At 49.8% G+C, this 25,182-nt stretch overlaps 1 protein-coding gene across 1 annotated transcript in view; it reads right to left on the bottom strand.

Annotated features, from left to right (window-relative positions):
- The window catches only part of CCL25 (C-C motif chemokine ligand 25), a 51,019-nt gene that overhangs the window by 14,751 nt on the left and 11,086 nt on the right, over positions 1-25,182 (bottom strand). The window contains exons 3-4 of the mRNA XM_030934891.1: positions 12,822-12,971; positions 11,812-11,897 (exon numbers count right to left, since the gene is read on the bottom strand). The gene's annotated coding sequence lies outside the window, so the exon portion shown is untranslated. The remainder of the gene's footprint in view (positions 1-11,811; positions 11,898-12,821; positions 12,972-25,182) is intronic.

Raw genomic sequence — 25,182 nt, 5'->3', positions numbered from 1 at the left:
GCAATCTTACATTTGGTTAGGCTTGCTTTGTGGTCTGACATGGTCTATCCTGGAGTGTGTCCCCTGTGCACTTGAGGAGAATGTGTTCCAGTGCTGTCAAATGGAATGTTCTACATAAGTCATTAGTTCCATTTGGTCTACAGTGTATTTGAAATCCAGTGTTTCCTTACTGATTTTCTGCCTGGATCTGTTCATTGCTTTTTTTTTTTTTTTTTTCAGACAGAGTCTCAGTCTGTCACCCAGGCTGGAGTACAGTGATGTTGTTATGGCTCACTATAGCCTTGAACTCCTGGGCTCCAGCAATCCTCCCATCTCAGCCTTCCAAGTAGCTGAGACTACAGATATGCACCACTACACCCCACAAATATTTTTTTTTAATTTTGTGGAGATGGGGTCTTGCTATGTTGCCCAGGCTGGTGTTTTTTGTTGTTGTTGTTGTTGAAAGTGCAGTACAATTCCTGTATTGCAGTTCAGATCTATTCATATTTCCTTTATATATATTTCCTTTATATATTTAGGTGCTCTGATGTTGGGTGCATATATATATAATTGTTTTATCCTCTTGATGAACTGACCCCTTTTTCATTTTATAATGACCTTCTTCCTCTCATGTTAGTTTTGACTTAAAAACTATTTTATCTGATACAAGTATAGCTACCCCTGATCTCTTTCGGTTTTCATTTTCAAAGAATATCTTTTTGCCTCCCTTCACTTTCAGTCTGTGTGTGTCTTTAAACCAGCTGCCTCTTGCTTTGGTCCAGATGCATAGTGGTTGCCCCAGCAACCGGAGGAGGAGGAGGAGGTGGCGGGGAAGGAGAGGAGGAGGAGGAGGAGGAAAGAAGGGTTTTTCCAGGATGTCTTGCAAGCTCTTGGCCTGATGTTCGAGAATTTGGTTAACTCTAACCCGAACCCTAAGTCCCTGATGTAGCTGACTCTGCTGGCCCCTGGAAAGTCAGTTCTGAGGGGATCCCCACCCCAAGCTAACCAGAGGCCTCTGTCTTCCAGGGGACAGCCGTAGCAGTGGCCTGCGCAGGGGCCATGGTTCTCCAGAGGGATTCAGACTACTGGTATTACCAAGCACATGACCTTGGCTTTCGTCCTTGTGCTTGTCCTGCCCATGCAGAATGTGCGGGGGCCGGACAGCTGGGAAGAGTGACTGCCTGATCCTGGCCCTGCTGCCTGGGGCTGGAGGAGGGGTTGCATGGGAAAGACAGGGTGGCAGGCCTTGGGGAGAGGGCCCCACAGGGTCCTGAGTTCCTCTTTGAATGTGCTGAGCTCCACTCACCCTTTCCACATCTGTTTTCTGAGTATCCCTTGTGTTCCAGTCACACGCTGGGTCCCAGGGTGACAGCAGTGAGCAAGCCGACATGTTGCAGCTATCAAAGATGATGGTGACTGGCTGGGTGTGGTGGCTCATGCCTATAATCCCAACACTTTGGGAGGCCGAGGCAAAAGGATCACTTGAGCCCAGGAGTTTGAAACCAGCCTGGGCAACATAGTAAGACCCCCATCTCTACAAAAAAAAAAAAAATGTTTTTTTAAATAGCCAGGCAAGGTGGCCCCCATCTATAGTCCCAGTTACTCAGGAGACTGGGGTGGGAGGATTGCTTGATCTCAGGAGTTCAAGGCTGCAGTGAGCTATGATTGCACCACTGCACTCTAGCCTGGGCAACAGAGTAAGAACTCATCTCCAAAAAAAAAAAAAAAAGATGATGTTGATGTCACTGACGCCTCATGGAACATCTATGTGGGACCATTTGTTATTCATTCAACAAACACTTATTGAGCACCATCTATGTGCCCAGCACCAGGCTGGGTACTGGGGACAAGCAGTAAAGGAGTCAGTCCCAGGTGCTCAGTGCCTAGTAGCATTGCAGACAAGAGAAGCAGCAAGTAACGAAGCAAGACATTCAGATGTGACTTTCTGCTGACAAGGAAAAAAAAATTTAATTAAAAAAAATTTGAAAAACAATTTTCAGATGAGGATCACTGTCACCAATGCTGGTGTGATTGGAAGAGATTAGGGATGGGTTGGACGCTTTTTTCTTTTCTTTTTTTTTTTTTTGAGACAGGCTCTTACTCTGTCACCCAGGCTGGAGTGCAGTGGTGTGATCTCAGCTCACTGCAACCTCCACCTCCTGGGCGCAAGTGATTCTCCCACTTCAGCCTCCTAAGTATTACAGGCATGTGCCACCATGCCCAGCTGGTGGATGCCTTTAAAGAGAGTGGCTTGAGGTAACAAGACCCTTCTTAGGTTAAAATTCATTCCCACTTTATAGAGAAAGAACAATCACCTGAGGCTGAGAGAGGTTACACTGCTTGACCAAGTAACTTGACTAAGTTGCTTGTCTCTAAATTAATTAATTAAGTAAATAAAAACAGGTGCCCAGTGATGCGTGGGGAGCTGGAGACAGAAGACAGATAATACCACTCTCCAGGTGGCCCTCACAGCTAACGGGGAAATTTTTTTTTTTTTTTCAAGATAATGTCTCTGTTTTGTTTTTGGTTTGGGTTTCGTTTTTTTTGCGTTTTGTTTTGTTTTTTGGTTTGTTTGTTTGTTTTTGTTTTTTGAGACTGAGTCTTGCTCTGTTGCCAAGGCTGGAGTGCAGTGGTGCGATCTTGGCTCACTGTAGCCTTCGCCTCCCAGGCTGAAGCAATTCTCCTGCCTCAGCCTCCCCAGTAGCTGGGATTACAGGCATGTACCACCATGCCCGGCTAATTTTTGTGTTTTTAGTAGAGATGGGGTTTCACCATGTTGGCCAGGCTGGTCTCAAACTCCTGACCTCAAGCGATCCGCCCACCTCGGCCTCCCGAAGTGCTGGGATTACAGGCATGAACCACTGTGCCTGGCGGAGAGAATGTTTCTGTTGCTCAGGCTGGAGTGCTGTGGTGTGATCATGGCTCTCCGCAATCTTGACCTCTGGATTCAAGCGATCACCCCGCCTCAGCCCCACAAGTATCTGGGATTACAGGCACATGCCATCATGCCCAGCTAATTTTGTAACTTTTTGTAGAAACAGGGTTTCCCTATGTTGCCCAGGCTGGTCTTGAACTCCTGGGCTCAAGGGATCCTCCCACCTTGGCCTCCCAAAGTGCTGGGATTACAGGCCTGAGCCACCTCACTCAGACTTAGGCTGCCATGCCTCCTGATCAGTGTCCTGGAGGAACATCTGCATCAGGCTGTGCGGATGTGAAGGGCATCCCACCTGTCTCCAGGGGGACCTACAGCTGAATGGTGACCTGAAGGATAACCTGGTGTTAGTCAGAGACCAGCAGGGCAGAACGCTAGAGAGAACTGCCAAGTGCAGAATATCTGGGGCAGAAGGTACGGGGGTGGATAGCGGAAGATGAGGTAGGCGGGGAGAAGCTATTCAGGGCCTCACATGCCAAGCCCAGAAGGGTGACCTTCATCCAGAGGCCATGAGGGAGCTGCTGAAAAGATTTATTTATTTTTATTTATTTATTTATTTTTGAGACAGAGTCCTGCTCTGTGGCCCAGGCTGGAGTACAGTGGCGTGATCTTGGCTCACTGCAACCTCCGCCTCCTGGGTTCAAGTAATTCTCCTGCCTCAGCCTCCCGAGTCGCTGGGATTACAGATGCATGCCACCACGCAGAGCTAATTTTTGTATTTTTAGTAGAGATGAGGTTTCACCATGTTGGCCAGGCTGGTCTCGAACTCCTGACCTCAGATGATCCGCCTGCCTCGGCCTCCCAAAGTACTGGGATTACAGGTGTGAGCCACTGCGCCCACCCTGAATAGATGTATTTAGCCATGGGAGGGTTATGGTCAAGTCTGCGTTTGAGCTCTGCCAAGCTCATCTGGAAGATGCCACAGAGGGTGAGGTGAGGGCAGGGAGATTCAACAGCCCAGGCATGGTAGGGCATGGTAGTGTGAACCTGCAGTCCCAGCTATTTGGGAGGCTGAGGCAAGAGGACTGCTTGAGCCTAGGAGTTCAAGGTAACAGTGGGCTATGATTGCACCATGGCACTCCAGCCTGGAAGACAGACTCTCCCTCTGAAAAAAATTTAAAAAGGGTTGGGCGCAGTGGCTCATACCTGTAATCCCAGTACGTTGGGAGGCCGAGGTGAGTGGATCACCTGAGGTCAGGAGTTCGAGACCAGCCTAGCCAACATGGTGAAACCCCGTCTCTACCAAAAATACAAAAATTAGCCAGGCATGGTGACAGGCACCTGCAATCCCAGCTACTCGGGAGGCTGAGGCAGGAGAATCACTTGAATCCAGGAGGTGGAGGTTGCAGTGAGCCAAGATTGCGCCGCTGTACTGCAGCCTGGGTGACAGAGCAAGACTCAGTCTCAAAAAAATCAATAATTAATTAATTAAAAAGAAAAAAAAGACATGGGGCGCAGTGGCTCACACATGTAATCCCAGCACTTTGGGAGGCTGAGGCAGGCGGATCACAAAGTCAGGAGATCGAGACCATCCTGGTTAACACGGTGAAACCCCGTCTCTACTAAAAATACAAAAAAAAATAAATAAATAAATAAATAAATAAATAAAAATTAGCCGGGAGTGGTGGCGGGCGCCTGTAGTCCAGCTTCTCGGGAGTCTGAGACAGGAGAATGGCGTGAACCTGGGAGGCAGAGCTTGCAGTGAGCGGAGATGGCACCACTGCACTCCAGCCTGGGCGACAGAGTGAGACCCTGTCTCAAAAATAAATAAATAAATAAATGCCTATGCATGGCTGCACGTGGTGGGTCACGCCTGTAATCCCAGGACTTTGGGAGGCCAAGGCGGGCAGATCATGAGGTCAGTAGTTCAAGGCCAGACTGGCCAACATGGTGAAACCCCATCTCTACTAAAAATACAAAAAATTAGCTGGTGTGATGGTGCGCGCCTGTAATCCCAGCTACTCAGGAGGCTGAGGCAGGAGAATCGCTTGAACCCATGAGGCAGAGGTTGCAGTGAGCTGAGATTACACCATTGCACTCCAGCCTAGGCAACAGAGCAAGACTCTGTCTCAAGGGAAAGAAGAAAAAAAAAGGCCTATGTAGCAAATAATTATTCTTGCTGCACTGTATACAAATAATTAAGCCAAATATAATAAAGTAAACCAGTCCTACCATTATTTGTCTTTTAATAAAGATGGGAAACTGAAGAGTGAAAATTATGTTTCAAAAACTATAGCACACTGGCTGGGCGCAGTGGCTCATGCCTGTAATCCCAGCACTTTGGGAGGCCAGGGCAGGTGGATCACGAGGTCAGGAGATCGAGACCATCCTGGCCAACATGGTGAAACCCCATCTCTACTAAAAATACAAAAAATTAGCTGGGCGCAGTGGCGGGTGCCTGTGGTCCCAGCTACTCGGGAGGCTGAGGCAGAAGAATGGCGTGAATCCGGGAGGCGGAGCTTCCAGTGAGCCGAGATCGCGCCACTGCACTCCAGCCTGGGCTAAAGTGCGAGACTCCATCTCAAAAAAACAAAAACAAAAACAAAAAACCATAGCGCACCTGGGGGGAGGGGGAAGGGACAGCATTAGGAGACATACCTAATGTAAATGACGAGTTAATAGGTGCAACACACCAACATGGCATATGTATACGTATGTAACAAACCTCCACGTTGTGCACATGTACCCTAGAACTTATAGTAAAAAAAAACAAACAACAACAGCAACAAAAAAAACTATAGCACACCTGTTGTTACATTCTAGTCTTGCCTAATTTTTTCAATTTTTATTATTTTCTACAGTTTAAATTATATCTGTTACAGAAATCAACTCCTGGATACATTACACTCAAGTCAAAGCCTGAAAAGTGGAGAAAGCAACCCCTAACAGCCCAGAAAAATGTCCTATCGTAGCCGGGCGCGGTGGCTCAAGCCTGTAATCCCAGCACTTTGGGAGGCCAAGACGGGCCGATCACGAGGTCAGGAGATCGAGACCATCCTGGCTAACCTGGTGAAACCCCGTCTCTACTAAAAAAAAATACAAAAAACTAGCCGGGCGAGGTGGTGGGCGCCTGTAGTCCCAGTTACTCGGGAGGCTGAGGCAGGAGAATGGCGTGAACCTGGGAGGCGGAGCTTGCAGTGAGCTGAGATCTGGCCACTGCACTCCAGCCCGGGCGACAGAGCAAGACTCTGTCTCAAAAAAAAAAAAAAAAAAAAAAAAGTCCTATCAATGTAAAGAAAATAAGAAATCTTAATCTGAAAATCATAAAAGATAAGTGGCGGGCAAAGTGGTTCACGCCTGTAATCCGGGCACTTTGGGAGGCCGAGGTGGGTGGATCACCTGAGGTCAGGAGTTTGAGACCAGCCAACAAGGAGAGAAACCCTGTTGCTACTGAAAATGCAAAAAGTAGCCAGGTGTGGCGGCAGGCACCTGTAATCCCAACTACTATGGAGGCTGAGACAGGAGGTTACAGTGAGCTGAGATCACGCCACTGCACTCTAGCTTGAGCCATGGAGCAAGACTCCATCTCAAAAAAAAAAAAAAGATAAGTAACTAAGTGAAAATTACTCACCTTAGTCTCACCCCTACCTCACCAAATACTTTTTGTCACTTCTATATCTCCTTTTAAACCAAATATTAAAACCTTTTTTAATGAAAATTATTTACTACATCACCCTCTGGGAATTGCTTTATCTACTATTTGCAGTAGAACTATATACTATACCATCCCCAGGGTGGAATATCAGACAGAGAATCTCAATTACTGTAGCATTTGGCCTAGTTATTTTCCTCATATCAGGAATAACAGTTGCTAACAAAAAAATAACACAGGGGTCTTCCCAAACACGTGCCTCTGCCTGTCATTGGGAAAAAAATGTTGCTTCTGTCTCAACCAATCGGACCTAATAAGAAACGCTGCTGAAGGCTGGGCGCGGTGGCTCATGCCCGTAATCCCAACACTTTGGGAGGCTGAGGCGGTCAGGAGATCGAGACCATCCTGGCTAACAGGGTGAAACCCCGTCTCTGCTAAAAATACAAAAAAATTAGCCAGGCGTGGTGATGTGCGCCTGTAGTCCCAGCTACTCGGGAGGCTGAGGCAGAGGAATCGCTTGAGCCTAGGAGGCGGAGGTTACAGTGAGCTGATACTGCATCACTGCACTCCAGCCTGGGCGACAGAGCAAGACTCCGTATCAAAAAGAAAGAAAGAAAAGAAAAAGAAACGCTGCTGAAAAGTCTAGGACTAATGTTTTTACCCTGCCTAATTAACCTTTTTTTAAAAATTTTTAACCGACAGAATCACGGTCATTTTGCAGACAACTACCCAAAAACATCTACGCACAATGTTGCTCCTGCAGTCAATCCAAGACCAGAAAACTCTCCGCGCCTCCCCCGACCTCCGACATCGCCCCTTGTCCTTTTACAACTATAAGGTCTGGAATGATAAAGCAGGAGCACGGTCGGACAAAGCCCGCCAGTTTCAGTTCCAGCTCCCTCTCTAGTCTCTTGCATTTCAAGGAAATCACTTATCTTCCAACCCACAAGCAGCCAGAAAGAGCAGATAATAAAACACAGATAAGACAGCTCAGGCACAGAGGGAAATAGGGGGAAAGTCTCTTGGGTAACTGCCAAATTTCACCCTCATACAATGGGCCCCAGTAAAACAGTGGGGCCTTACTTAATAAGCACATTCCTTTCCCTTCAGGTGTGCTGAAATAGGGAAGCTAAAGGCTGACTTTAGCGGAGGAGAGGAGGGGGGTATAAGCCTGCAGCTGCAGGAAGATATATGGGGACAGACACACAACTCTCCCTCCCAGACAAGCACAACAGAGACACTGAAGCAGTTCAAGCCTCTGATAAACTCTCCCACCCTGAATCCTTAAAAACTCTTAGTCTGGGCCAGGCACGGTGGCTCATGCCTGTAATCCCTGCACTTTGGGAGACTGAGGTGGGCAGATCATGAGGTAAAGAGCTCGAGACCAGCCTGGTCAACATGGTGAAACCCTGTCTCTACTAAAAATACAAAAATTAGCCGGGCACGGTGGCACATGCCTGTAATTCCAGCTACAAGGGCAACTCTGTCTCAAAAAAAGAAAACCAAAACCAAAAAAGCAATAAACAGGGCCGGGCACGGTGGCTCACGCCTGTAATCCCAGCACTTTGGGAGGCCAAGGCGGGTGGATCACGAGTTCAGGGGATCGAGACCATCCTGGCTAACACGGTGAAACCCCGTCTCTACTAAAAATACAAAAAATTAGCCATGTGTCATGGCAGGCGCCTGTAGTCCCAGCTACTCATGAAGTTGAGGAGGCAGGAGAATTGCTTGAACCCAGGAGGCAGAGGGTTGCAGTGAGTCGAGATCGTGCCATTGCACTCCAGCCTGGGTGACAGAGCAACACTCCATCTAAAAAAAAAAAAAAAAAAAAACCACCCAAAAACCAGAAACAAACAAACAAAAAACCCAAAAACAAAAAAATTTGGGCCGGGCGTGGTGGCTCACGCCTGTAATCCCAGCACTTTGGGAGACTGAGGTGGGTGGATCACGAGATCAAGAGTTTGAGACCAGCCTAGCCAACATGGTGAAACCCCATCTCTACTTAAAATAAAAAAATTAGCTGGGCATGGTGGCATATGCCTGTAGTCCCAGCTACTCAGGAAGCTGAGGCAGGAGGATGACTTGAACCTGGGAAGTGGAGGTTGCAGTGAGCCGAGATCAGGCCACTGCACTCCAGCCTGGGCAACAGAGTGAGAGTCCATCTAAAAAAAAAAACACACACACACACATTTTCCCTTTAGCATTGGTTCTAAAATTCAAAGATGAGCTGTCCTAAGGAAAGGGAACAAGGATTACCCTAGGACATGTTGAAGAATTTGGAAAATGTTTCATTTTCAAAATGTTGATTGATCGATTAGACAGGGTCTCATTCTGTTACCCAGGGTGGAGTGCAGTGGTGCGATCATGGCTCACTGCAGTTTCAAACTCCTGGGCTCCAGTGATCCCTCCCACTTCAACCTCCCAAGTAGCTGGGATTACAGGTGTGCACCATCATGCCCGGCTAACATTTTCATTTTTTTGTAGAGACAGGGATCTCGCTATGTTGCCCAGGCTGGTCTTGAACTCCTGAGCTAAAGCGATTCTCCTGCCTCAGCCTCCCAAAGTGCTGGGATTACAGGTGTGAGCCCATTGCACTTAGCTGGGAAGCATTTCAAAGTCAGCTGCATCTTGACTTTGACTATTCAGAATATTAAAAAATGAATAAGTGGCCAGACGTGGTGGCTCAAGCCTGTAATTCCAGCACTTTGGGAGGTCAAGACGGGCAGATCACGAGGTCAGGAGATCAAGACCATCCTGGCTAACACGGTGAAACCCCGTCTCTGCTAAAAAAATACAAAAAAAATAGCCGGGCGAGGTGGCGGGCGCCTGTAGTCCCAGCTACTCGGGAGGCTGAGGCAGGAGAATGGCGTGAACCCGGGAGGCGGAGCTTGCAGTGAGCCGAGATCCGGCCACTGCACTCCAGCCTGGGCGACAGAGTGAGACTCCGTCTCAAAAAAAAAAAAAAGAATAAGTAATAAGAAATAAAGAACAAAGCTACCATGAAACAAAGATTGGACCCTTGGGTCTTTATAGGGATCACTTCTTTTGTGGGCAGGGATGGCGGTAGGGTCTCCCTCTGTCATCCAGGCTGGAGTGCAGGGGCATGATCACAACTCACTACAGCCTGGAACTCCTGGGCTCCTGGGCTCAAGTGATCTTCCTACCACAGCCTCCCAAAGTGCTGGGATTCCAGATATGAGCCACCAGCCTGGCCTTTTAAAAAAATTATTTGGGCTGGGCATAGTGGCTCACGCCTGTAATCCCAGCACTTTGGGAGGCCAAGGCAGGTGGATTATTTGAGGTCAGGAGTTGGAGACCAGCCTGGCCAACATGGTGAAACTCCATCTCCACTAAAAATACCAAAAAACTAGCTGGGCGTGGTGGTGCATGTCTGTAATTCCAGCTACTTGGGAGGCTGAGGCAGGAGAATCGCTTGAACCCACCAGGAGGAAGTTGCAGTGAGCCAAGATCAAGCCACTGTACTCCAGCCTGGATGACAGAGAGAGAGTCCATCTGAAAATAAATTAAATACATAAATAAATTGGAGAGAACACGAGTCACTTTGTCTGCTTCTCCACCTCCCTAGCGAAGCTCTCTATGGCATAAAGCTTGAAGGAATGTGGTCTACCTAAGCCCTGACTTTTTCCATTGAGTTTCCCCATCTCCTAGGAGATGCTTGTCACAGCCAGCAGCTCTGCCAGGTTACAAAGCTCGTGCCAGGAAGGGCAAATGCCAGCCTGACTGCCCGGTGGCTCTCCAGGGCTGACTCGGGGCTGCAGAGCAGAGGCTGGTATGAGTCTCTTGTGGCTGCTGAAACAAATGACCAGAAACAGAGCAGCTTAAAGCGACACAGACTTATGATTTTACATCACTGGAGGTCAGATGTCCTAAAATTAAGGCATTGATGAGGCTGGTTCCTCCTGGAAGCTCCATTTTCAGCCTTTCCCAGCTTCTAGAGGTACCCACAGCTCTAACTTGGGGCCCCTTCCTCCACCTTCACAGCTAGCAGCATGGCCTCTTCCAGTCTTTCTGACGGTGACCCTCCTGCCTCCCCACATTTTTTTTTTTTTTTTCTGAGACAGAGTCTTGCTCTATAGCCAAGGCTGGAGTGCAGTGGCTCCATCTCACAGCAACCTCTGCCCCCCAAGTTCAAGCAATTCTCCTGCCTCAGCCTCCCGAGTAGCTGGGATTGCAGGCATGCGCCATCACGCCCAGCTAATTTTGTATTTTTAGTAGAGACAGGGTTTCTCCATGTTGGACAGGCTGGTCTCGAACTCCCAACCTCAGGTGATCCACTCACCTCAGCCTCCCAAAGTGCTGGGATTACAGGCATGAGCCACAGAGACCAGCTTTTTTTTTTTTTTTTTTTTTTTTTTTTTTGAGACAGGGTATTGCTCTGTAGCCAAGGCTGAAGTGCGGTGGCTCAATCTCAGCTCACTGCAACCTCTGCCCCCCGCCTGAGTTTAAGCAATTCTCCTGCTTCAGCCCCTCAAGTAGAACCGGGACTACAGGCATGCGCCACCACGCCTGGCTAAGTTTTGTATTTTTAGTAGAGTTGGGCTTTCACCTTGTTGGCCAGGCTGTTCTCAAACTCCTGGGATCAAGGGATCTACCTGCCTTGGCCTCCCAAAGTGCTGGGATTATAGGCATGAGCCACTGCAACCAGCCCCTGCTAATGTTTTTTTGATACTAGTCTTGCTCTGTCGCCAGGCTGGAGTGTAGCGGTACAATCTCGGCTCACCGCAACTTCCACTTCCCGAGTTCAAGCGATTCTCCTCCCTCAGCCTCCTGAGTAGCTGGGACTACAGGCACATGCCAATACACGCAGCTAATTTTTGTATTTTTACTAGACACGGGGTTTAACCATGTTGGCCAGGATGGTCTCAATCTCTTGACCTCATGATCCGCCCACCTCAGCCTCTCAGAATGTTGGGATTACAGGCGTGACCCACCGCGCCAGGCCCCAGCTAATTTTTAAAAATATTTTGTAGAGACTGTGCCCTGCTATGTTGTCCAGGCTGGTCTCAAACTCCTAGGTTCAAGCGATCCTCCCTCCTCGGCATCCCAAAGTGTTGGGATTACAGGTGTGAGCCACCGTATCTGGCCAAGGGGGCATTATTTTACCTACCACAGCATCCGTGGGGGCCAAACTCATAAGACAGGGGGTCCACAGGAAACTTCCTGAGGGAGGTGATGTGTGGGTTTAGTTCTGGAAGACTGCAGGGCTGGCGGGGGTTGTGCTATGTGGGAAGAGGATTCCAGGCTGAGAGAACAGAGTCCATAGAACAGCAGGCTCCTAAATACCTACCCCAGACGTGACCTGGAAGCTCTGTTCGGGGAAAGTGCAGTTGTCATCTGGGGTCGATTTTGCCCCCAGGGGACACGTGGCTGTACCTGGAGAGATATTTGGCTGTCACCGCTCGCGTGGGGGCGGGGTGGTGGTGAGGGGGGCGGGTGGTGGGCTGCCAGAGAGCTGCTAAATAATCTAGAATGCACAGGACCACCCCCTACCAGGAAGAATCAGCCAGCGGGTAGCCTACAGGGTGAGAATGCTTCTGTCCTCATCCCTCTGGACTCAGAGGGGGTTTCCCAGCAGGGGCAGCTGGAAGGTTTTTACTGGGTGACCTTTGGCCTTTCTACCCCTGCCCCCACCCCCCACCCTGTCTCCTGCTTTTCTTGGGAAAAGCTGATTTTAGTTCCTGGTGACCCTTGGCCTCCTCAGGGAACAGAAGCATTTGTGTGGGCTGATGGCTTCTACCTCTGGAATGTGACTGCTCGGCCTGACCCGAGCCCTGGAGGACGAGGGATCTAAGAATAGTGATGTTTTTCTCCCCACCCCAAGCCTGGCCCCCTCTGGCCTCCGGATCCCATGCCCTTCACTGTGCTGGAAGAGGTGGTCAGGCAGACAATGTCTGAGGGGACCGTCTCGAGCCTGTGCTGGTCACTGGGCTGGAAAGGAGCTGGTTTGTTCATGGGGCACAGGGCAGAGATGATGGGATTTGTGGAGGAGGGGTTGGGTTGGGGTGGTGGGTCTGCACCTTGCCAGCACCCCGCACCCCAGACCTGCCCTATTCTCCCTACAGCTCCTTGTCCCTGCTGCCTCTGAAGGACTTATGTCACTGATCCCCTCGATGGCCACCCCTTGGAGTTGGCAGGTTCTCCTTGGGCTGGAGCAGGAGTGGAGTGCCTCTCTTGCTGACTGGAAAAGGGACCCCAAGCTTGCGAGGCCTGATCTAGTGGGGCAAGAGCCCTGGTGCCAGTGCCGGAGAGGGACTGGTCCGTGGGGGCCTCGTGTCTGCTGGGATGTCATAAACCCACCTGGTGTCCTCAAGACAGGCCCTCGAAGGTAGGGCTCACTGCTTGTTCATCTGGTCCGCAAGCTTCGACTGCCTCATGGGTGCCAGGCCCCCCATGCGGGGCACTGGGGACGCCAAGGGGGACAGATCCCCGCCTCCTTCCTGAAGGAGCCTGCAGTGACCCAGGAGAGCAGGGCTCACATTTGCTGGTGTCTCAGTCAAGAGCCAGGCCCTGCACTGGATGAGGGAGCTGTGGTTGAGGGCAAAGCAGCTGCATTTCTGGGGGACAAGGTAGGGAGATGTCAGCCACAGGAAGGGAAGGCAGCAGGGATCTGGGTAAAGAAAACCCCAGGGGCCGGGTGCCGGTGGCTCATGTCTGTAATCCCAGCACTTTGGGAGGCCGAAGCAGGTGAATCACTTGAGATCAGGAGTTCAAGACCAGCCTGGCCAACATAATGAATCCCCGTCTCCACTAACAAACAAACAAACAAACAAAAAATTAAAAAATTAGCCGGATGTGGTGGCACACACCTATAATCTCAGCTACTCAGGAGACTGAGGCAGGAGAATTGCTTGAATCTGGGAGGCGGAGGTTGCAGTGAGCTATGATGCCACTGCACTCCATCCTGGGCGACAGAGCAAGCCTCTGTCACTACAAACAGACAGACAAACTCGTGTGCAATGGTATAAAGAGGAGGACGAGGAAGGAAAGTTTGTGTCCAGGGAAGCCCCTGCACTCTGGAGGGTGGAGGCTAGTTTCAGGGTTTGGCCGTCTCTCCCACGGGGGCCCACCCAATCCCACTGCTGGTTCCTGCCCTCGACCTGATGTGGCTGCAACTGCTCTGGCCAGCTGGGTGATTTCCATATGACCCCTCCCCAAGCCTGAGTCAGCAGTGTGGGTAACAAGGGCCACCCGAGGTCCTCTGCTCATCCTGCTGAAACCCCATGGGCTGTAGCACAGTCATGCGTCCCCCAGGGTGCACCCCAGTAAGACAGAAGCACATCAGGTACTGAATGGGAATGAGGATGGAACAAAGATGAAAGACCACTGAGACTGGGCGGTAGCTCATGTCTGTAATCTCAGCCGTTTGGGAGGCCGAGGTGGGCAGATCACTGTCACCCAAGAGTTTGAGACCAGCCTGGCCAACAAGGTGAAAACCCTGTCTTTACCGAAAATACAAAAATTAGCCGGGTTTGGTGGCACATGCCTGTAATCCCAGCTACTCGGGAGGCTGAGGCATGAGAATCGCTTGAACCTGGGAGGCGGAGGTTGCAGTGAGCCGAGATCGTGCCATTACACTCCAGCCCAGCCGAGATGACAGAGCAAGAATGTCTCCAAAAAAAAAAAAGACTAATACGGCCGGGTGTGGTGGCTCATGCCTATAATCCCAGCACTTTGGGAGGCCGAGGCGGGCGGATCATGAGGTCAGAAGATCGAGACCATCCTGACTAACAAGGTGAAACCCCATCTCTACTAAAAATAGAAAAAATTAGCTGGGTGTAGCAGGTGGCGGGCACCTGTAGTCCCAGCTACTCGGGAAGCTGAGGCAGGAGAATGGCGTGAACCCAGGAGGCAGAGCTTGCAGTGAGCCAAGATCGCACCACTGCACTCCAGCCTGGGTGACACAGCAAGACTCTGTCTCAAAAAAAAAAAAAAAAAAGATGAATTGAATACATGCCTTTTCCCTAGCTGTTTCTTCCTCTCCCAGCTGAACCTGAAGCCACCACTTTAACTGCACCATTGAGAATGTCCCTGTCTCCCCCAAATTCAAGCCTCTTAAGCCTCAGGCCCTTGATTGGATGGAGTACCCACAGATGTCACCATGAACCCACGATCTCCCACCTAGCTGGGCTCCTCCCCTCCCCCAGAGCAGCCCCTTGCTATAAAATGGGGCTAACAGAACTGAACAGGCTGTTACTGTGAGGATTTGAGTGTATCAGTACAGTGCTTGGCCCAGGGCCCGGGAGCCACTACTACTCTACAGGGTCACAGGCCTCCCGACCGTAACTCCTATAGGTGCATGATTTACCGGGCCAACCTGAGTGCTGGGCGTTTAGGTAGTTTCCAACCAGAAGGTAACTTATTAAAGATCCTAAGACACATAATCCTGCAGGCGGCCCTTCCACAGGTGGCTTGGGGGTAATTTTCAGTGGTATAATCACAAGCTCAGACTATGAACCCTCTTTTTTTTTTTTTTTTTTTTTTTTGAGATGGAGTCTCGTTCTGTTGCCCAGGCTGGAGTGCAATGGCGCGATAGGTTCACTGCAACCTCTGCCTCCCAGGATGAAGCGATTCTCACGCCTCAGCCTCTCCAGTAACCAGGATTACAGGCGTGCTAATGACTGCCATGCCCAGCTAATTATTATATTTTTTACAGAGCTACTGAGCTCGAACTCCTGACCTCAGGTGATCCGCCTGCCTCAACCTCCCAAAGTGCTGGGATTACAGGCAGGAGCCACTGGGCCCGACCTTTTTTTTTTTTTTTTTCATAGAGACAGGTTCTTGCTATGTTGCCCTGGCTGGTCTTGAACTCCCGCAGTCAAGCAATTCTCCTTCTGCCTCAGCCTTCCAAAGTGCTGGGATTACAGGCGTGAACCACCACGCTTGGCCTATGAACCCTCTTACATGCTGGGTATGCATTATCCAAAGGGTCTCTCCAATTGAAATGGCAGCCACCCCTTTGGAAAGCAAGTGTTGAGGTCCTGGCAGCATTGGAATGATCCTTGCTGTGACCCACCCCGGCCAACAGGCCCTCCCCTGATGCCCAATACATCCACTCTTAGGCTCCTAGACTCCCCTTCTCCTCTTGGGAATTGTCTGTTTCTGATCTTTGCACCTTTGGTGCTTATCAATTTGCATGAGCTTTTAGTAGACTGATAACACCTGGTGCTGTTTCAATGTTCGTTCCCTCCAAAACTCATGGTGAAACTTAATCCTTGATGTAGCAGTCAGTGTTGACAGAGGTGGGGCCTTTAAGGGGTGACTGGGTCAGGAGAATTCTGCCCTCATGAACAGATCAACCCATTCATGGGTTAATAGATCCATGGGTTAATAGATAATGGGTTATCATAGGAGGGCAACTGGTGGCTTTCAAAGAATAGGAAGAAGGGGCTAGGAGCACATACCTGGAATCCCAGCACTTTGGGAGGCCGAGGCGGGCGGATCACAAGGTCGGAAGATCGAGACCATCCTGGCTAACACGGTGAAACCCTGTCTCTACTCAAAAAATACAAAAATTAGCCGGCTGTGCTGGTGGCCGCCTGTAGTCCCAGCTACTCGGGAGGCTGAGGCAGGAGAATCGCTTGAGCCCAGGAGGCAGAGCTTGCAGTGAGCCGAGATCGCGCCACTGCACTCCAACCTGGGCGACAGAGTGAGACTCTGTTTCAAAAAAAGAAAAAAAAAAAAAGAAAGAAAGAATAGGAAGAAGGCCAGGCATGGTGGCTCACGCCTATAATCCCAGCACCTTCGGTAGGCTGAGATAGGCAGATCACCTGAGGTCAAGAGTTCAAGAGCAGCCTGGTCAACATGGTGACACCTCGTCTCTACCAAAAATACAAAAATTAGGCCAGGCGTGGTGGCACACGACAGTAATTCCAGCACTCTGGGAAGCTTAAGTGGGTGGATCACCTGAGGTCAGGAGTCAGCCTGGCGAACATGGTAAAACCCCATCTCTACTAAAAATACAAAAAATTAGCCAGGCATGGTGGTGGACACCTATAATTCCAGCTACTCGGGAGGCTGAGGCAGGAGAATCTCTTGAACCCAGGAGATTCTTGGCAACAAGAATCTCCTGTTCTTGTCGTTCTGGGCAACAAGAGCGAAACTCCGTCTCAAAAAATAAATAAATAAAAATAAAACCCACAAAAATTAGATGGGTGTGGTGGTGTGTGCCTGTAATCCCAGCTACTCAGGAGGCTGAGGCAGGAGAATTGCTTGAATCCAGGAGGCAGAGGTTGCAGTGAGCCAAGATCATGCCATTGCACTCCAGCCCGGGCAACAGAGCAGACTCTGTCTCAAAAAAAAAAAAAAAAAAAAAAAAAAAAGGAAAGAAAGGGAAAGAAAAAGAAAGGCTGGGTGCGGTTGCTCATGCCTGTAATCTCAGCACTTTGGGAAGCTGAGGCGGGAGGATCACCTGAGGTCAAGAGTTCAAGACCAGTCTGGCCAACATGGTGAAACCTCATCTCTACTAAAAATACAAAAAAAATTAGCTGGGCGTGATGGCGGGTGCCTGTAGTCCCAGCTACTCAGGGAGGCTGAGGCAGGAGAATCACTTGAACTGACTAGGCAGAGGTTGCAGTGAGCCGAGATCGCACCACTACACTTGCCACAACCTCCGCCTCTTGGGTTCAAGCAATTCTCAGGTGATCAGACCCCCTCGGCCTCCCAACAGGCTAAGATTACAGGGGTGAGACACTGCACCCTGCCAACTTCCAGCTAATTTTTATTTTATTTTTATTTTTTGATATGGAATTTTGTGTCGCCCAGGCTGGAGTAAAAATGGCACAATCTTGGCTCACTGCAACCTCTGCCTCCCAGGTTCAAGCAATTCTCCTGCCTCAGCCTCCTGAGTAGCTGGGACTACAGGCTCCCGCCACCATGCCCCGCTAATTTTTGCATTTTTAGTAGAGACAGGCTTTCATCGTGTTGGCCAGGCTGGTCTCAAGCTCCTGACCTCAGGTGATCAGCCTGCCTTGGACCATCAATGTGCTGGGATTATAGGCATGAACCACCCCACGCAGGCTTGATTTTTCAAAGATGTTTTAAAGTCAGAGTCTTGCTATGTGGCTTAAGGGAACTCCCCGCCTCAAGTAAGCCTCCTGACTCAGCCTCCGGCATAGGATGAAATTATATTCAACCCTAAAAAGGAATGAAGTACTAACTCCTTCTACAATAGCACATGAACCTTAAAAACATGCTCAGTGAAAGAAGCCAGACACAAAATAATTCACTGGATAAGATTCCATTTGTATGAAGTATCCAGAGTAGAAAAATCCGTGGAGTCAGGAAGTAGACTGGTGGGTTCCAGGGATGGGGAGTGACAGCTAATGGGTACAGGGTTTCTTCATGGGGTGATGAAAATATTCTGGAGACTGGGCATGGTGACTCACACCTGTAATCCCAGCACTTTCAGAGGCCGAGATGAGTAGATCACTTGAGGTCAGGGGTTTGTGACCAGCATGGCCAACATGGCAATACTGTCTCTACTAAAATACAAAAATTAGCCGGGCTTGGTGACACACACATGTAGTCCCAGCTACTCGGGAGGCTGAGGCGGGAGCATCACTTGAACCCAGGAGGTGGAGGTTGCAGTGAGCCAAGATGGCGGCCACTGCACTCTAGCCTGGGTAACAGAATGAGACTCCATCAAAGAAAGAAAGAGAAAGAGAGAGAGAGGGAAAGAGGGAAGGAAGGAAGGAGAAAGCAAGAGAAAGAAGAACGAGAGAGAGAGAAAAAAAGAAATAAAGAGAAAGAAAGAAAAAGAAAGAAAAAAGAGAAAGAGAAAGGAAAGAAAAAGAAAGAGAAAGAAGGAAAGAAAAAGAGAAAAAAAGAGAGAAAGAAAGAGAGAAAGAAAAAGAAAGAGAAAGAGAAAAAAAGAGAAAGAAAAAAGAGAAAGAAAAAGAAAGAGAAAGAGAAAAAAAGAGAAAGAAAGGAGAGAGAGAGAGAGAGAAAGAAAAAGAAAAAGAGAGAAAGAAAAAGAAATGGAAGGGTTATAGGTAGGATCCAGAAAGTGAACTCTGAAAAATGTCCCGGGCTGGCTCAGGCCAGTGACCTGTGTTATCTTGCGTGTGGTGTTAAGAGAGGCTGCAATTCTGTGACAAGCAGTGGAGAGGTCTGTGCTGCCCTCTGGGTCACTGACCCCCATGTTGTTTACTGGACGGCCACCAAGAAGGTGCGTTAAGTGCCCTGCTGGGTTCCTGCTTTAAACAGGCTCTCGAGGTGGTGGCACCAGTACTGCCTGTCTTGTACAAATAAACAAACTGTGGCTGGGGAAAGTGAAGTAATTCCTAAAGTTAAGCATGGTGGCCAGGCACGGTGGCTCACACCTGTAATCCCAGCACTTTAGGAGACTGAGGCAGGTGGATCATTTGAGATCAGGAGTTCTCCACCAGACTGCCCAACATGGTGAAACCCCATCTCTGCTAAAAATACAAAAAAATTAGCCCGGTGTGATAGTGGGTGCCTGTAATCTCAACCATTCAGAAGGCTGAAGCAAGAGAATCACTTGAATCTGGGACGCAGAGGTTGCAGTGAGCTGAGATCGTGCCACTGCACTGTAGCCTGGAGGACAGAGAAAGACTCTGTCTTAAACAAATAAATAGGCCAGGCGCGGTGGCTCACGCCTATAATCCCAGCACTTTGTGAGGCCAAGGCAGGTGGATCACGAGGTCAGGAGATCAAGAGCATCCTGGCCAACATGGTGAAACCCCCATCTCTACTGAAAATACAAAATTAGCTGGGTGTGGTGGCACGTAACTGTAATCCCAGCTACTGGGGAAGGTTAGGCAGGAGAATCGCTTGAACCCAGGAGGTGGAGGTTGCAGTGAGCCGAGATCATGCCACTGCACTCCAGCCTGGCGACAGAGTGAGACTCCATCTCAAAAATAAATAAATAAATAAATAAAGGAAGTAAGTAAGCCTGGTATTACTGTGTCTGCTCCAGGGCCAGTCTCTTCAGGTCAGAACTGTGCACAAGGTAGAACTGCCAATGAGCCGTGGCTGCAAGGACTCTTCACACAGCAACACCGTGGCCACCTGCCCCTCTAACTCTGACCTCATCCAGGAAGTGAACTCCAAACTGCTGCTAACCTGAAAATAAACTCAACTGCCTGAGAAAAAACATAAAGCCTCTAATCTTCTCCTATGACTAATCTCACTGGTGCTTGAGGTGGCATTGGATTGAAGGTGGGCCTTAGAACACAGGGCTTCTAGAAGGTTCTTCCGGCTTTTTGGAGCTTGCCCGGCTTCTGTTTTCAGAATGGACAGTGAACTGGGGTGGGCTGTGATGCCTCAGCTCTGTGTGGGGGCTGACCAGTGAACTGCTCACCTGACAGGCACACCCATTTCTGATGATGTCCCCAGAGTAACTCCATCCGGTATATGGAACCCTCCAGAATTTTGAGACAGAATGGCTTTCCCCCACATCTGTCTCTAATTGACCCGGCTGCCACCTTCTCCACATTTCACTGGTCACTCAGGGTCCTGCTGACCCCACATCTTAGACATCTGGAATCAGCCTCCTTCTCTCCAGAACCCTCCAGCACTCCTCCGGCCACCAGTCCACTTTGCCATCTCTCCTTCAGTTATCTAGATGGCCTCCCTGGAGGCCTCCCCACTCCTCATGTTGTATCTTCTACTTGTCCCAGGTTCCTGTGGAAAGAAGGAAAAAAGGAAGGAAGGAAGGAAGGAAGGGAGGGGAGAGAAAGAGAAAGAAAGGAGGGAAGGAGGGAAAAGAAAAGAAAGGAAGGAAGAGAAAGAGAGATAGAGAGGGCCGGGTGCCATGGCTCATGCCTGTAATCCCAGCACTTTGGAAAGCCGAGGTAGGTAGACCACCTGAGGTTGGGAGTTCTCCTGCCTCAGCCTCCCGAGTAGCTGGGACTACAGGCGCCCGCCACCATGCCTGGCTAATTTTTTGCATTTTTAGTAGAGACGGGGTTTCACCATGTTAGCCAGGATGGTCTCGATCTCCTGACCTCATGATCTGCCCATCTCGGCCTCCCAAAGTGCTGGGATTACAGGCGTGAGCCACCGCACCCGGCAGTCTCTCAGTTTTAAACTCTTTCAGCTAAAAGATAAATTCTCTGTTTGTTTAAGACAGATCTCACTGTCGTCCAGGCTGGACTGCAGTGGCACGATCTCAGCTCACAGCAAACTCCGATTCCTGGGTTCAAGCGATTCTCCTGCTTTTCTCCTTCTTCAGCCTCCTGAGTTGCTGGGATTACAGGCATGTGCCGCCATGCCTGGCTAATTTTTGCATTTGTATTTTTTTTTTTTTTTGAGACGGAGTCTTGCTCTGTCGTCCAGGCTGGAGTGCAGTGGCCGGATCTCAGCTCACTGCAAGCTCCGCCTCCCGTGTTTACGCCATTCTCCTGCCTCAGCCTCCCGAGTAGCTGGGACTACAGGTGCCCGCCACCTCCCCCGGCTAGTTTTTTGTATTTTTAGTAGAGACGGGGTTTCAACATGTTAGCCAGGATGGTCTCGATCTCCTGACCTCGTGATCCGCCCATCTCGGCCTCCCAAAGTGCTGGGATTACAGGCTTGAGCCACCGCGCCCGGCTGTATTTGTATTTTTATATATATTGTTCGAGATGGAGTTTCACTCTTGTCGCCCAGGTTGGAATGCAGTGGCGTAGTCTCAGCTCACTGCAACCTCCACTTCCCGGGTTCAAGCGATTCTCCTGCCTCAGCCTCCCAAGTAGCTGGAATTACAGGCGCCCGCCACCACGCCCAGCTAATTTTTGTATTTTTAGTAGAGACGGGGTTTCACCATGTTGGCCAGGCTGGCCTTGAACTCCTGACCTCAAGTGATCACCTGCCTCAGCCTCCCAAAGTGCTGGGATTACAGGCGTGAGCCACCACACCCGGCCAATAAATGTTCAATGCCCACCCCCTTTATTTCCCTGCGGCTACTGTAACAATCAATCACAACCCTGGTGACTTAAAACAACTATTTTATTTATTTTAATTTTAGACAGGGCCTCACTCTGTTGCCCAGGTTGGAATGCCATGGTGCGATCATGGCTCACTGCAGCCTCAGTCTCATGGGCTCAGTTCATCTTCCCACCTTAGTCTCCCAAGTAGCTAGGACTACAGGCACATGCCACCATGCCCAGCTAATTTTATATTTTGTACAGATGGGGTTTCACCATATTGCCCAGGCTAGTCTCAAACTCCTGAGCTCAAGCAATCTGTCCATCTCAGCCTCCCAAAAGTGCTGGAATTACAGATGTAAGCCACGGCATCCAGCCCAAAGCAGCACATTTTTATTATCTTACAATCCTGGGGTCAGAAGTCTGAAATTAGTTCTTACTAGGTTCTGAAATCAAGGTGTGCACAGGGCTGGTTCCTTCTAGAGGCTCCAAGGGAGGATCCATTTCCCTGCATTTCCCAACATCTAGAGGCCGCCTGAATTCCTTGGCTTGTGGCCCCTTCTTCCACCTTCAAGCCAGCAGTGCAGCCTCTTCCAATCTCTGATTCTGACCCTCCTGCCTCCTTCTTATAAGGACCCTGTGATGACATTGGGTCACCCAGATCATCCAGAATGATCTCCCATCTCAAGATCTTTTTTTTTTGAGACGGAGTCTCGCTCTGTCGCCCAGGCTGGAGTGCAGTGGCCGGATCTCAGCTCACTGCAAGCTCCGCCTCCCGGGTTTACGCCATTCTCCTGCCTCAGCCTCCCGAGTAGCTGGGACTACAGGTGCCCGCCACCTCGCCTGGCTAGTTTTTTGTATTTTTTAGTAGAGACGGGGTTTCACCATGTTAGCCAGGATGGTCTCGATCTCCTGACCTCGTGATCCGCCCGTCTTGGCCTCCCAAAGTGCTGGGATTACAGGCTTGAGCCACCGCGCCCGGCCTCAAGATCTTTTTTTTTTTGAGATGGAGTCTTGCTCTGTTGTCCAGGCTGAAGTGCAGTGGTGCAACCTCGGCTCACGGCAACCCCAGCCTCCCAAGTAGCTGGGACTACAGGCGTGCGCCACCATAGCTGGCCAATTTTTGTATTTTTAGTAGAGACAGGGTTTCAGCATGTTGGCCAGGCTGGTCTCAAACTCCTGGCCTCAGGTGATCCACCCACCTCAGCCTCCCAAAGTGCTGGAATTACAGGCGTGAGTCACCATGCCTGGCCCATCTCAAAATCTTTAACCAGGTTGGGCACAGTGGCTCACACCTATAATCCCAACACTGGGAGGCTGAGTTGGGAGTATCATTTGAGGCCAGGAGTTCAATAAAACCAGCTTGGGCAACATAGTGAGACCCTATTTCTAAAAAAAAATTTTTTTAATTAGCTGGGGATGATGTCTGTAGCCCCAGCTACTCAGGAGGCTAAGCCAGGAGGATCGCTTGAGCCTAAAAGTTTTGAGGCTGTAGTGAACCTCCCAAAGTGCTGGGATTACAGGCGTGAGCCACCGAGCCCGGCCAGACCCTGTCTCTTAAAAAAAGAAAAAAAGACCCTTAAGCCTGCCATGTGATGTACCATATTAATTGGTTCCAGGGTATCAGGACATACAAATCTCTGGGAGAGCGGGGGTGGGATCCACCAATGTTTCCTGAAAAGGGTCTGACAGCAAATATTTGGGGCTTTGTAGGGTACGTGTCCTCTGTTGCCAGGGCCGGCTATATAATTTCCATGGCCTGATGCAAAATAAAAACGTGGGGCCCTTCAGTCATAAACTATAAAGAACTTCAGAATGGGGACAGTGGAAGGGCAGGGCCCTGCGTGATGCAGTTTGCACATCCATAAAGCGGGTCCTGTCTGCACAACTTCCACCTCTGTGGCAGCTCAAGAGCGTCCCCTGGCCACACACAAAGGAGAGGAGTGGCTGTGTTACTGTCAAACTTTATGGACGCTGAAACTTGCATTTCATGTATTTTTCACGTCACAAAATACTACTGTTAGTTTTCCAACCGTGGAAAAATCATTCTTGGCTCACGGGCCGTTGGAAAACAGGCATGGGCCGCATTGGGCTGTAGTGGGTTGACTACATGGGCTATGGGATCACATCAGAGCTTCTCTGCCCAACTTTCCAGGGCTCCTCAAGGTCAGTGACACCTCACTGTGATCTCCCCTCCGAACCAGCACCCCTGCTCCCCAAATGATCCTCCCTGACAAAAGTTTTGAGGCTGCAGTGAACTGTGATCATGCCACTGCACTCCAGCCTGGGTGACAGAGCAAGACCCTATCTCTATAAAAAAAAAAAAAAAAAGAGCCCAGGAGGCTGAGGCTGCAGTGAGCCATGATCGCACCATGGCATTCCAGCTTGGGCAACAGAGTGAGGCCCTGTCTAAAATTAAAATAAATAAAATAAAATAAATAAAATGAAACGGCTTTGTGCCATTTCTCCTGCCAGTCCCTCTGTCTGGAACTCCCCACCTCTCTTCTCTGCTCGGCCAATCCTTCCTCATGGATTAATGTGGCCCCGACACTGCCCTCCGTGGGAGACCGATCTGTGCCCATCCCTCGTCACGCTGGGTGGATTTATGTGTCCACGTGTCCGTCTTTGCCTCGGGGCAGTGATATCCTCTACAGCAGGGACTTGGGCTCCGTCAGCTTCTGTGTCTCCTAACCTCCTGGACTCACAACAGCTTATGCTGAAGGAATGGACAGGGACTGAGAGGGACGGCAAGAAAACCCCGAACTACCGTGGCCAATGGATTCCTACTTCCTAGGATCAAAACTATGCTTCTGATTAAAAAAAAAAAAAAAAAAAAAAAAAGGAAAACAGAGCCAGACACGGTGACTCATGACTGTAACACTTTGGGTGGCCAAGGCGGGTGGACCACTTGAGGTCAGGAGTTCGAGACTAGCCTGGCCAACATGGCAAAACCATGTCTCTACTAAAAATACAAAAAAATTAGCCAAGCGTGGGGGTGTGTGCCTGTAATCCCAGCTACTTGAGAGGCTGAGGCAGGAGAATCGCTTGAACCCGGGAGGCGGAGGTTGCAGTGAGCTGAGATCTTGCCATTGCACTCCAGCCTGGGCGACAAGAGTAAAACTCCATCTCATAAAAAACTAAAAATAAAAGTGTAATCCACTATCAGTGGAGGTTGCAGTGAGTTGAAATTGTGCTACTGCACTCCAGCCTGGATGACAGAGACAGACTCCATCACAAAAAGAAAAGCAAAACCAGACAGGAACTTCCTATCTCACAATCAGAGCAGGGAAATAAAGATCTTTGAGACCAACCAGACCTGGGTTTTGGTTTTTTAGAAAATTTTTTTTAGAGACAGGGTCTTGCTGTCACCCAGGCTGGAGTGCAGTGGCACGATCACGGCTCATGGCAACCTCAAACTTTTGAGCTCAAGGGATCTGCCCACCTCAGTCACCTGACTAGCTGGGACTACAGGCACACGCCAGCACTCTGGTTAAGTTTTTTTTTTGAGACAGAGTCTGGCTCTGTCGCCCAGGCTGGAGTGCAGTGGCACAATCTTGGCTCACTGCAAGCTCTGCCTCCCGGGTTCACACCATTCTCCTGCCTCAGCCTCCCCAGCAGCTGGGACTACAGGCGCCCGCCATCACGCCTAATTTTTTGTATTTTTAGTAGAGATGGGGTTTCACCATGTTAGCCAGGATGGTCTCGATCTCCTGACCTTGTGATCTGCCTGCCTCGGCGTCCCAAAGTGCTGGGATTACAGGCGTGAGCCACTGTGCCCGGCTACCTGGTTAAGT

Source organism: Rhinopithecus roxellana, chromosome 8 (assembly GCF_007565055.1).
Source record: "Rhinopithecus roxellana isolate Shanxi Qingling chromosome 8, ASM756505v1, whole genome shotgun sequence".
Classification (NCBI taxonomy): Eukaryota; Metazoa; Chordata; class Mammalia; order Primates; family Cercopithecidae; genus Rhinopithecus; species Rhinopithecus roxellana.
The sequence above is the reverse complement of the archived record's forward strand: the minus strand, read 5'-3'. Positions and strand labels throughout refer to the sequence as shown.